Raw genomic sequence first — 12567 nt, forward strand, 5'->3', positions numbered from 1 at the left:
CACTCCTGCTAGGATGGAGACCTGAGTTGCTGGGGATAGAAGATGCTGTCAATTTCTCTTTGGAGGCTTGTCTGTCCTTTGAGGAAGGTGTAGAGCACATAGAACATGGGAACCTTAAACCAATTTTTTTGTAGTGCCCCCAGGTTCTGAGTGCTCTATCTTGTCGTTTGTATCCTGAGCTCCCAAACACTCTTCAGCTCTCCCAAAATTGCATCTTTGAAATTTGAACATGTTTCTGTGGACACCAAGAGGGGCTATGAGCTCAACTAGGATGCATACAGGAGTTTCTATGGACAGAAAGAGGCTGTCTATTAATATTTTGTCGCTTGTCTGTCATTTGGGGAATATGTAGAGCATTCAGAATTTGGGGGCCTTTACTCAAAATTTTTAAGGCCCCTAAGTTCTGATTGCTCTATCTTGTCAATTGCATCCTGAGCTCCCAAAAATTCATCAACTCTCCCCGAATTGCGAGGAAAATATATGGACATGATACAGTGGATGATGTCAGGGGCTTTAAGTCCTGGAAGAATGCACACAGGAGGTGCTGAGGACAGAAAGATGCTGTCCATTTCTCTTTGGTAGCTTGTCTCTCTATAAGGGGAAGAGCATTCAGAACATGGGGGGGGTTAAAACAGAATTGTTTTAAGGCCCCCAAGTTCTGAGTGACCTATTTTGTCGTTGGCATCCTGAGCTCCCAAACGCTCATTAGCTCTTGCAGAATTGCAAGGAAAAAAATTGGAACTCTTACTGTGGACACAATGAGGGGCTTTGGGCCCTGTTAACATGCATACTGGAGCTGGTGGGGACAGAAGGATGCTGTCTATTTCTCTTTGGTGGCTTGTCTGTCCTTTGGGGAACGTGTGGAGCATTCAGAATTTGGGAGTCTTAAATCAAAATTGTTTTAAGGCCCTCAAGTTCTGAGTGCTCTACCTTGTCATTTGCATCCTGAGATCCCAAACACTCGTCAGCTCTCCCCGAAATGTGAGGGAAATATTTGGACCTATAACTGTGGACAGTGTGAGGGGCTTTAGGCCCTTCCAGGATCACACCACAGCTGCTGGGTATACAAAGATTCTGTCTAGTTCCCCTTGGTGGCTTGTATGTACATTGGGGAAGGTTTAGAGCACACAGAATTTGGGAGCCTTAAAACAATGTTGTTTAAAGCCCCCAAATAATCAGTGCTCTATCCTGTCGCTTGCATCCATAGCTCCCAAACATAAGCCAGCTCTCCCAAAATTGGGAGGAAAATATTTGGACGTATTTCTGTATTAGTGTGAGGGGCATTCTCTCCTACTACAATGCACACAGGAGCTGCTGGGGACAGAAAGATGCGGTCTATTTCTTTATGATTGTGTCTTTGGGGGGGGGAGGTTAAAACAGAATTGTGTCTCCTTTGGGGAAGGTGTAGAGCACTCAGAACTTGGGAGCCTTAAAAAAATTTGTTTTAAGGCCCCGAAGTTCTGAATGCTCTATCTTGTCATTTGCATCCTGAGCATCCAAACATTCTTCAGCTCTCCCAAAATTGCAAGGAAAAAATTTCTACATGTGGCTGTGGACAGTGAGAGGGGCTTTGATCCCTACTAGGATGCACAAAGGGACAGAATGATGCTATTTCTCTTTGGTAGATTGTCTGTCCTTTGGTGAAGGTGTAGAGCACTCAGATACTTATTCCCACTGTAGAGCCATTATCTCTTGCCAAGAATAGGTCTCTACCATCAGTTTACAAATCTCCACGAGTTATTAAATTCTTTGGGAAAAACCTGGGATAGGCTCCTTATTTTCTTTAGTGATAGCACTAAAACTTTCTCTTTTTTCATTACTAAAACTTTCCTATGATTAAAGCATATGAAAACAGAAAACAGAGGTACAGCTTGAGTACAGCATCAGCTTTGATTGAAAAAGGTAAGCAAGGGCTTGAGACCCTGAGTTCAAGCTTTGTACTGGTACACATTTTTTAAAAGGGATGAAAATGGTCTGTTTGGTATATTGTAAAGTAAAAAGTAACATCAGTGAATGTCTTCTGTGGATAGACTAATCTAGTAAATACTAAAGAAAGCATACAGAGAGCAAACAATACAAATTCCCCCTCAAGGAGAAGGAATTTTGCTTATATGAATTTTGTTCTTCAGCATTTTTGAGGGCTAAGGCTCAAAAAACATGAGGAGCCACCTGTCAATTCTTTATAAAAAATAAGGAGGCTCCTTTGGATCTCAAGTTAAATGCAAAGTTTACTCAAAACAATGGATACAGTCCACAAGGCAAACTTGCTCAGCAATGGCATTGGCTAGATGGGGCCTATTCTACCCTCACTTGTTTGGCAGCTGTCGCTGTCATTTAGTATCCCTTCTTTGTGTCAAGTTAAACAGAAAGCAATCTTTCATATTCTGACAAAATATTTGTATCAGAGATATTGATTCTCTGAAAATGAGAAATGTCCTAACAGCAGATCACAAGATAAATGTTCTCCTAACTTCTTGGGATATTTTGTCGCAAAGATTCAGTTCTTTCATTACCATTTAGCTGTTGGTTTTGAAATAACAGCTTGTTCTAACTAAAAGAAACCACCTCGAATAGTGCTTAAATATCACTATGATTTAGTCTATGATGATTGACTCATACGGATTGGCTCAAGAGAAAAAAAACTGAAGTAGATATTTAAAAGGTATATTGAAGAAAGGTTTGTTTATCTTTCCTGTGGTGTCAGTTCTAGTGTTGAGAGGTTAAGCAGAAACCTTTTGTGAATAGTCACAGTGTGAGTGGACATATAAACAATGGGAAACAATGAGAATTACAAGCCAAGAGGAGGAAATATTGAATAAACACATGTGGTTTGAGTAAATGTGCCAAAGACTCAACAAAGTTATACAGTTACAGAAAAGAATTCAGGTCTTTTGTGTATGTAAAAACCTTTATTTTTCTTGAATATATATATATATATATATATATATATATATATATATATATATGCTTTTGGTTTCTACCCAAGAAAGATTAAGCTACTTGGTTTAGTCCTGACATAAGAACCATTCTCTCACTTAGAATTTCTTATGCCTTGTCATTTTGCCTACCCAAGGGTTATAGAAAATGAGAACTTTAGAAAACCAGACATTCTTGAAACTCAAGTCTGTATGAGCAGTGTTCAACCTAGCATGAACTGGTTGTTAAAACCAGATGGCAAGCTATACCTCCTAGAGCAAGGTATAGTTGTTTACATTTCTAAAAGTTCATATTACCATGTAGGTTAACCAAGATTGTCCACAAGCCTGAATGGATTGTAGTAGGGAAAACACTATGTCACAATCATGGATTAAACACCTAGCTAACTACTTTCCTGATATCTTTTTAGTTCTAAATTCTAAGGATAATTATTTTAAACTTGTAAACATTCAAGTGAATAATAACATTTAGTTTTCTGGTATAAAATGAAAGCAACATAAAGAAGATAGATAAGTACATCACTACATTTAAAAAGTTTTAAATTCTGGATTATCTTGACTGATAAAAATGTATGCCAATGCACTAAATATTCAACAAAGACCCAAGATATACAATAAAGGCTGTATATGACAAACCTACAGCCAGCATTATACTCAATGGGCAAAACTAAAGCCATTTCCTCTAAACTCAGGAATGGGACAAGGATGTCCACTCTCTCCACTGTTCTTCAATCTAGTATTAGAATGCCTAGCTACAGCAATAAGACAAGATGAAAACATAAAGGGGATCCAAATACAGAAAGTAGTAAAACTCTCGCTGTTTGCCAATGACATGATCTTGTATTTAAAGAATCCCATGGACTCCACTCCCAAATTATTCAAGCTGATTCAAACCTTTGGCAAGTAGCAGGGTATAAAATTAACCCTAAAAAATTAATGGCTTTTCTGTATACTAGCAATGAGAAAAGTGTGGCTGAAATCAGGAAAGCAACTATATTCGTAATAGTCCCACAAAAATTAAAATACCTGGGAATTAACTTAACCAAAGAAATGAAGGACCTCTATGATGAAAACTTTAAAAACCTGAAAAAGGAAATCAAAACAGAACTTAGAAAGTAGCAAATACTCCCATGCTCCTGGATTGGAAAGATCACTTTCGTAAAAATGGCCATACTTCCCAAGGTTATCTACAAATTCAATGCAATATCTATCAAAATTCCAACCTCATTCTTCAAGGAAATAGAAGAGGCAATCCAAAAATTCATATGGAACAATAAAAGACCCCGAATAGCAAAAACAAGGACAGTGCAGGAGGAATATCAACACCAAATTTCAAACTCTACTACAAAGCCATAGTAATCAAAACAGCTTGGTACTGGCACAAGAACAGACCTAATGACCAGTGGAATAGAATTGAAAACCCAGAAATGAACCTATAGACCTATAGCCATCTAATCTTGGATAAGGGAGTTAAAAAAATAGAATGGAAGAAAGACAGCCTATTCAGTAAATGGTGCTGGCAAAATTGGTTAATTACTTGCAGAAAACTAAAGCTAGATCCTTATATATCACCCTGCACCAGAATCAACTCCAAATGGATCAAAGACCTCGGAGTCAAAGCAGACATTCTGAAAACATTACAGGATGGAATAGGGAATATACTAGGTCTCCTTGGCAAAGGCCAAAATTTTCTTAATAGAGACTCAGAAACACAACAAATGAAAGAAAGGTTGGACGAATGAGATTGTTTGAAATTTCTGAGCTTCTGCATGGCAAAGGACATAGCTAGCAATATCAATAGAAAACACATGGATTGGGAGAAGATCTTCACTAGCCATACAACAGACAAGGGTCTCATATGTAAAATATACCTGGAACTCAAAAAATTAAATCCCCCAACAACAAATACTCAAAGAAACAACTGCCTAATAAATAAGTGGGCTAAAGATTTAAAGAGAAACTTCTCTGAAGAGGAACGAAGGATGGCCAATAGACACATGAAGAAATATTCAACCTCTCTAATCATAAAAGAAAGGAAAATCAAAACAACATTGAGATACCACCTCACCCCGTTAGAATAGCTATAATCAAGAACTCTAATAACAACAGATGCTAGAGGGGATGTGGACAGAAAAGAACCTTACTGCATTGTTGGTGGGAGTGTAAACTTGTTCAACTACTTTGGAAAGTAGTATGGAGGTTCCTCAAAAGACTCCACATAGAGCTCTCCCATGATCCAGCAATCCTACTTTTGGGCATTTACCCAAATGATCACAAACAAGACCATGTTAAAGCTACCAGCACAACTATGCTTATTGAATAATTACTTACCATAGCTAAGATATGGAACCAACCCAGATGCCCCTCAGTAGATGAATGGATCAAGAAAATGTGGCATATATACACAGTGGAAATCTATGCCTCCATCATAAAGAATGACATTGCCCCATTTGTTAGGAAATGGAAAGACTTGGAAAAAATAATATATAACTGAAGTAAGCCAGGCTCAAAGAAACTTAGGTGAGGAAAATGAACCCTAAGATATGTACTCAAAATTTGTTTTCTTTCATGTGATTGTTTCTAACACATTTATAAGATTATATCTTTGTTGATTTGTATGTCCTTCCCAACGGTTTAACCCCTGCTTTCACTGTATTTGATGTCGGTATAATTTGTGGAGGGGAAGGGAAAAAACAAATCATTAAATATGGATACAGGTGGACCCATTGCCACAATGAGATGTACAAGTCATTATGTCAAAAATGAACTTTGTAACTTTGGTGGGGGAGGGAGAAGAATTGGGTGGGGAGCAGGGGGAGGATGGGAAGGGATGGGAAGGGGAAATATAGGAGGAGGCTATAATGCTTGATAAGAAATGTACTCATTGTCTTGGCCATGTAATTGTAACCTCTGTAAAGTATTTTCACAATAAAAAAAAGAAACAAAGGTCCCATGGTTTCCATTATTTGCAATAACTAGTATATGTCTGAGTGAAACAGAAAAGGTCAGATAAGTTGATGTTAGGGAAATGAATCTCAAGGTAAGTATTCAAATGGTTTTTTTATGCAATAGTTTCTAACATATTTATAAGATGGTTTCTATGTTGCTTTTATGTCACTCCCCACGGTATAGTCTCTGCTTTCATTGTATATATGTTGGTATAATTTGTGGAGGGGTATGAAAAAAACAAATCATTCAAATAGGGATACAGGTGGATCCATTGCAACAATGAGATGTACAAGTCCTTATGTTGAAAAACGAATTTACAACTTTGATGGGGGAGGAGGATCTGGTAGGGCAGCTGTGGGAGGGTATGGGAAGGGATGGGAAGGGGAAACAAACAGGAGGCAACAATGCTTGATAAAAATTTTACCATGGTATAACCCTTGATTTCACATGGTATAACCCCTGCTTTCACTGTATTTGAGGTTGGTATAATTCGTGGAGGGGAAGGAAAAAAACAAATCGTTTAAATAGGGATACAGGTGGATCCCTTGCAACAATGAGATGTACATGTCGTTATGTGGAAAAACGAACTTTACAACTTTGGTGTGGGGGGGAGGATGGGAAGGGATGGGAAAGGGAAACAAAGGAGGAGGCTATGATGCTTGATAAGAAGTGTACTCATCAAGCGGAAAAGGTCAGATAATGTGATGTCAGGAAAATGAACCCTTAGATATGTATTTTAATGTTTTTTCTTTCATACATGTGTTCCTAACGCATTTATAAGATTATCTCTTTGTTGCTTTGTATGTCCCTCCCCCACAGTATAACCCCTGCTTTCACTATATTTGATGTCAGTATAACTTGTGGAGGAGATGGGGAAAAACCAGTTATTTAAGGATACAGGTGGATCTGATGCAACAATGAGAAGTACAAGTTGTCATGTCCAAAACGAGTTTTACAACGTCGGTGCGGGAAGGGGGTGGGGGTGGGGGGGTGGGGGGGAGGGGGGGAGGAGAAGGATTGGGATGCGGGGAGGGGGGAGGCTGGGAAGGGATGGGAAGGGTAAACAAAGGAGGAGGCTGCAATGCTTGGTAAGAAATGTACGCATTATCCTGCCCATGCAATTGTAACCCCTCTGTACAGTATGTTCACAAATAAAATAAAATAAAATTTAAAAAAAATTCATTTAGTACATTAAAAACAACAACAAAAAAAAAGAAGTGTACTCATTACCTTGCCCATGTAATTATAACCCCTCTGTACAGTATTTTCACAATAAAAAATAATAAAAATAAAATAATTGTACTCATTATCTTGTCCATGTAATTGGAACCCCTCTGTATGGTATCTTCACAATAATTAAAAACAAGGAATATTATTTTAAAATAAACTTTTTTCAGATCAACACCAGAAATATCATTAGTTCCTGTAATACTCAGTTCAACAGACAAGTTAAAATTATTTCTAATCAAAAAAATCAAAAACACTATAGAAATAATTGAAGATGTTTCCAAACAACTCTTGAATACATTTTGACATCAAAGTCAGGCAAATCACTTGGAAGAATACTATGAGAACCCATGAATTTTTACAGTAAGACACTGATGTCTACTTTGTATTGTGAAAATATTTTGTATGCGACACAAAGGATGGAGTAGCATTTTTGAAATTTAAGAACATTAACCAAACCATTAAGACTTCAGAGAAGAATTTGCACTGCTTTCCACAACTTCAAAGAGATAGTGATACATGCTTGTCCTTCTGGCAATATTAAATGCAGTTTCTTCCAAGTTGTTCTTCAGACCTGGTTTGATATAATATGGTTCATCAGAAGGAGATCCAGAGTATCTCTGCTATCTTTATTCCCAGCAGCAAGATGCAAGGGGGTCAAGAAGCCTTTTGTTTGGGCATTGATATCTGCATCATGATGAAGTAAGAAAGAAGCCACTCTGGTGTTATTCCACTTATAAGCACTCTGCAGGGCCGTCCAGCCATCCACGGTTATTGAATGAATATCTGCCACTAGAGCCACCAACTCACCAATAATGTCTAAGTGTCTACTCTAAGCTTCCTGATGAAGAGGGGTATACTCATCATCATACCTAGTATTCACATGAGTGGGCTTTTCAGAAAGTAGTCTCTGCACTATAGTAAGCTGAGAAAGAAAGATACATATATACATACACACATACACACACACACACACACACACACACACACACACACACACACATATATATATGCATGTTTATAATTGAACTCCAAGCAAAAAAGAAAATTAAACTGACCTGTGTCTATTTTTTCTGGTTATGGGGCCTGAACTCTGGGCCTGGGTGATGTCCCTCAGCTCTTCATCTCAAGGCTAGCACTCTACCACTTGAGCCACAGTGCCACTTCCAGCTTTTTCTGCTTCTGTGGTGCTGAGGAATTGAACCCAGGGCCTCAAGCATGCAAGGCAAGCAGTCTACCACTGAGCTACTTTCCTAGCCCGACTTGGGGCTTTAGAGTCAAGTAAAAATAAACAAACCAAACCCCCCAAATTGGTTACCAGATGGCTTTAAAATAAAAACAATTTATGACTTCTGTATTTGGAGAAGAGGACAAGTAATTTCATAATGAACATGTGTTGGTTATTTTTGAATGTGATTATCTAATATCAACCCATATATTTATTTAAGGTTCAATTAGGGCCTATTTCCCAAAATTTTGTCCAGGGAGAAATAATCAGAGTATAACTATATTTAATCATTTCTTCTACAAAAAAGTGATTCATGTTTTATGAAAGGATTATTATACCAGTATACATGGCACTTCTCTTAGCAGAAGAATAAAATAAGAACAAGAAAATTCAGGGATTAAAGGACTCAGTTCCTTTGAAATTCAACTTTATAAACATGTTTTAGGAAGTGGTTTTTAGCTTGATCTATGACCTTCTAGTACATTGCAGTGCACATTCAAAAGGTCTACAAAATGTAAAATGCTTTTATTTTCCTTGTAGGGATATATGAGGACTGGTATTTAGTGTTAACATCCTCCCTATCTTAAATGATACTTAACTAGAAGATAATAATTAGCTATAACTGATATGAAATATAAAGGATTTAAAAATACATGATAAGACAACTGATTATGAGGTTTTTAATTAACCTTAAATAATATTAAGATACCCTAAAATGTGCTTTTTTTGTACTTTGCTTCATTTGATTCTCATTAACCTGAATAAACAGGCAAATATTGTGATGGCAACTTCAAGGACAAGAAACTAGAGGTTTAAAAATTGTGTAAGCCTAAACACATGGTTCAAATGGGGGTTGGGGATGGGTTGGGGAAAAGATCTGCTAGCTATAAAACCGATGGCTCTCCTACTATATAATTGTCTGTGCCTTCTTAAAGTAAAAAAAAAAATGTACTTATTTTCAGCAGCCCAAAGAAGCAATTTGCTTGGAACCATTTTTTTTTTGCAATTGATACCACTCTTTGCTCTTTTCAGCTTGTTCCTCATCTTCAGAAATGCCTAACCAGAGATTTTGAATACCAGTGAGAATGAGGGGTACATGTGTTTTTAACTGTTCAAGTTGGTTAAAGTGGTCGGAGAAGTCCAGTGAATTTTCTGCATCTGTTTATTTTCATGATGATTTATTTTCTCTTTTTCCATTTTTACTATTCTAAATAAAAAACATTTTATAAGCTAAGGTAGACTTCTAGAGATGAATTACGTCTGCTTCATTTTTTAATCAGAAAACACAAATTTCTTTTTTAGCAAACTGGTAATAGAGGCTTGATCTTCAGAGTATATAACAATCTTGCACATACAGAGTATCTAAATTCTGGTGGTTTTGTCATGATAGTCATTAAATATTGCAAATGATAGTGGAAAGTATGTATGATCCTTGTGATCCAGCTCTTTTTATGTTATTTTTAAACTATTATTGGTTTACATATGATGGTTTTATGTTAAGAATGATGTTTGAGGGCAGGGAAGGTGGCTTAGTGGTAGAGTGATTGCCTTGCATGCATGAGGCACTGGGTTCGATTCCTCAGCATCACATAAGCAGAAAATCTGGAAGTGATGCTGTGGTCCACATGGTAGAGTGCCAACCTTGAGATGCAGAGCTGAGTTGCAGTGCCCAGGCCCAGAGTTCAGGCACCATGACCGAAAAAAATTCATGTATGTGTGTGTGTGTGTGTGTGTGTGTGTGTGTGTGTGTGTGTGTGTGTGTGTGTGTATAGGAAAGAGCAGAACATTTGTGTGTTATTTTCCTAGTGTGGCTCCGATACACCACTGCATTCTTTGTGGTTTAGAGATCTGTGTTCACAGCTCTGCAGTCCAGCAGTATGGAATCAGTGTCTTCTGGGCCACATTCCCTCAGGAGGTACAAGGCAAGATGTGTTCTAGGTCTTCTCTCAGCTTCTGATCCTGTGAGAGCAGAGGAAATTCTCTACAGAGGATCATTCCTGTGTGCATTTTGGGACCCAATTTCCCTCTTTTTTGGGCACAGTAACAACAGGAACTGGAGTTGATCTACCAAGAGCTCATTTCCACATTCATAGGTACCAGGTGATGAGAACATCCATATATGAACTTTGGAAACACAACCCGTTACAATGTCCCTGCCTCTGTCAGCAGCCTCTATCTCCCTGTTGACCTTGTGGCTCCTCTGAGGTCCCATCTCCTTCTTTGCATCCAGCAGATCATTGCTGGCCCTGACTGCTGGCTTGAGCTGACACTGACGAGACTGCTCTGGGGTTCATGGCACTGAAGTTTGGAGCAGGCCCAGACAGAGGCCAGTCTGTCTCAGGGCGCTGAGGCATTAGAACACTTCCTCGGGGCTTCAAGTTTTTCTGTGTCCTGGGCAAAAGGAAGTACTTGCAGCTACAGGCTAGGAGGAGGAAAGGAGCTCTGCAGGGAGGGGGGGCAGGAGTAGGGAAGGTGTGGGGGGTGGGAGCTAGCTGGGGGTGGGGCACCAGCAGTCCATGGTCCTGGGGTCTGGACTGCTGCAGTGTGGCTGGTGATGGGTGCAATCTGGGATGGTCCTGAGTCCTGCAGAGCCCCATAACCCCCAAGGTATGCACCACCACCGACCTGCCCCCCTTAAAGGGCCCCAGCCCCAGGCACAGCTCCCTGGTCACTCCTGGCCCAGCTCCAGCTCCTCCCAGGCCTCTTCTGTCCAATCTCCTGCCTCCCTCAAAGGGCAGAGCCTGGCAAGGCCAACTGTCCCAACTGCCTCACCTCCCTTTTGTGATGGGCCTCTGTAGGCGATGGCCCTGCACCAGGGCACCAGTTCCAGTCCCTGTCTGGTCTCCCCGACCGGCCTCCCCAGACTGGCCTCCCTGGGACTGGCCTCTCCCGACTGGCTCCCCCCGGGACAGGCCTCCCCAGAACAGTCTTCCCTGACCAGCCTCTATGGACCGGCATCCACGGACCAGTTTGGGCCTGCTTGAGTTGGGCCTGCTCCAAGTCTGCACCTGCTCCAGGTCCAGACCTGTTCCTGGGCCCCATTTGAGTCTGAGTCCCCTTTGAGGCCCATGCCTTCTCTGATCCTGCTTGGGTTCTGCTTCGAGTGGGACCATGCTCACTGTTCAGGCCTGCTTCATGTCCAGGCCAGTTTCCAGTCCAGGCAGACTCGGGATCCGAGTCTAGGGCAGATCTCACGTTCCCGGTCCTGGATGGCTCAGATCCGAGTCTGCTCGCAGTCTGTTCAGTGTTCAGTGTGCTCTGCCATGTCCTCAGGGAGGCCTGGGGTGGGGAACTGTGGGATGTTCACTATCCAGCCTCTATGTCTTATCCAGAAGGAATTCTGTCTGGAGTGAGGATGTGAAGGGGTGGTGCGACCCTGGGTCTCCCTCAAATTGGGCAGGCGTCTTTACACTGTGCCATTTCCAAGGCAGGTCACAGTTGGTGAGAACCACAGGACCCACTGAGCTGATGTCACAGCCATGCCCCACCTCTCTACCCTGTGGGCAGGGAGGTGTCACAGGGGTGAGGCAGTGGGTGGCTTTGGGGCAGGCCACTGGATAGGGGACTGGGCCTCGAGATGGGCACAGGGTTACCACATAGGGGGGTGGTGCCACCTGCACAGAGGGAGGGTCACTGAATAGGCCAGCAGGGCTTCTGGATAAGGGGACATACCCCCGGGTAGACGGCAGGCTACCGGACAGGAGGTTGGGCTGTGGCTGCGGATAAAGTGGTGGGCAGGCCACCGGAAAAGTGGTACCGCTTGTGCATAGGGGGATAAGGGGTGTGGCTGCCTCATAGTGGGTTGGTCCACCATATAGCAGGGCCTAATTCTGGGTGTAGAGAGAAGAAAAAGCACAGGGAGAGGCGCCAGAAAGGAGACTTAGACCCAGAAAGCTATGTCTTGATGGGGGGCAGGTGCAGAGGCTGGCAGAACTCAGCTGAGGACCAGGTGGCAAAGGGGCTTCTGAAGCCTGAGGGGCTAGGCTGATGGGCATGGGAAGGGGCTTCTGAAACCAGCATGGCAATTGAGAACCAGAGAGGCCAGCAGACAGCTGAAGAGGGTGGTGGGGAGCTGAGGGGCCTGCAGAAAGCTGACACCCGTTGGAAAGATGGGAAAAGAAAAAAAAACGAAAGTCTGCCCCTTGCAGGTTGCAGTTGCTCCTAGTTCTAACAGAGCTCAGGACAGGGCAGTTGCAGACCCACCAATAAAAATCCTTTGTTATCTTT

General features: G+C 41.3%; 1 pseudogene; it reads right to left on the reverse strand.

Annotated features, from left to right (window-relative positions):
* Positions 1–7573: 7573 nt before the first annotated feature.
* LOC106000537 lies at positions 7574–12136 on the reverse strand (annotated as a pseudogene).
* Positions 12137–12567: the final 431 nt, after the last annotated feature.

Source organism: Dipodomys ordii, unplaced genomic scaffold (assembly GCF_000151885.1).
Source record: "Dipodomys ordii isolate 6190 unplaced genomic scaffold, Dord_2.0 Scaffold222, whole genome shotgun sequence".
NCBI lineage: Eukaryota > Metazoa > Chordata > Mammalia > Rodentia > Heteromyidae > Dipodomys > Dipodomys ordii.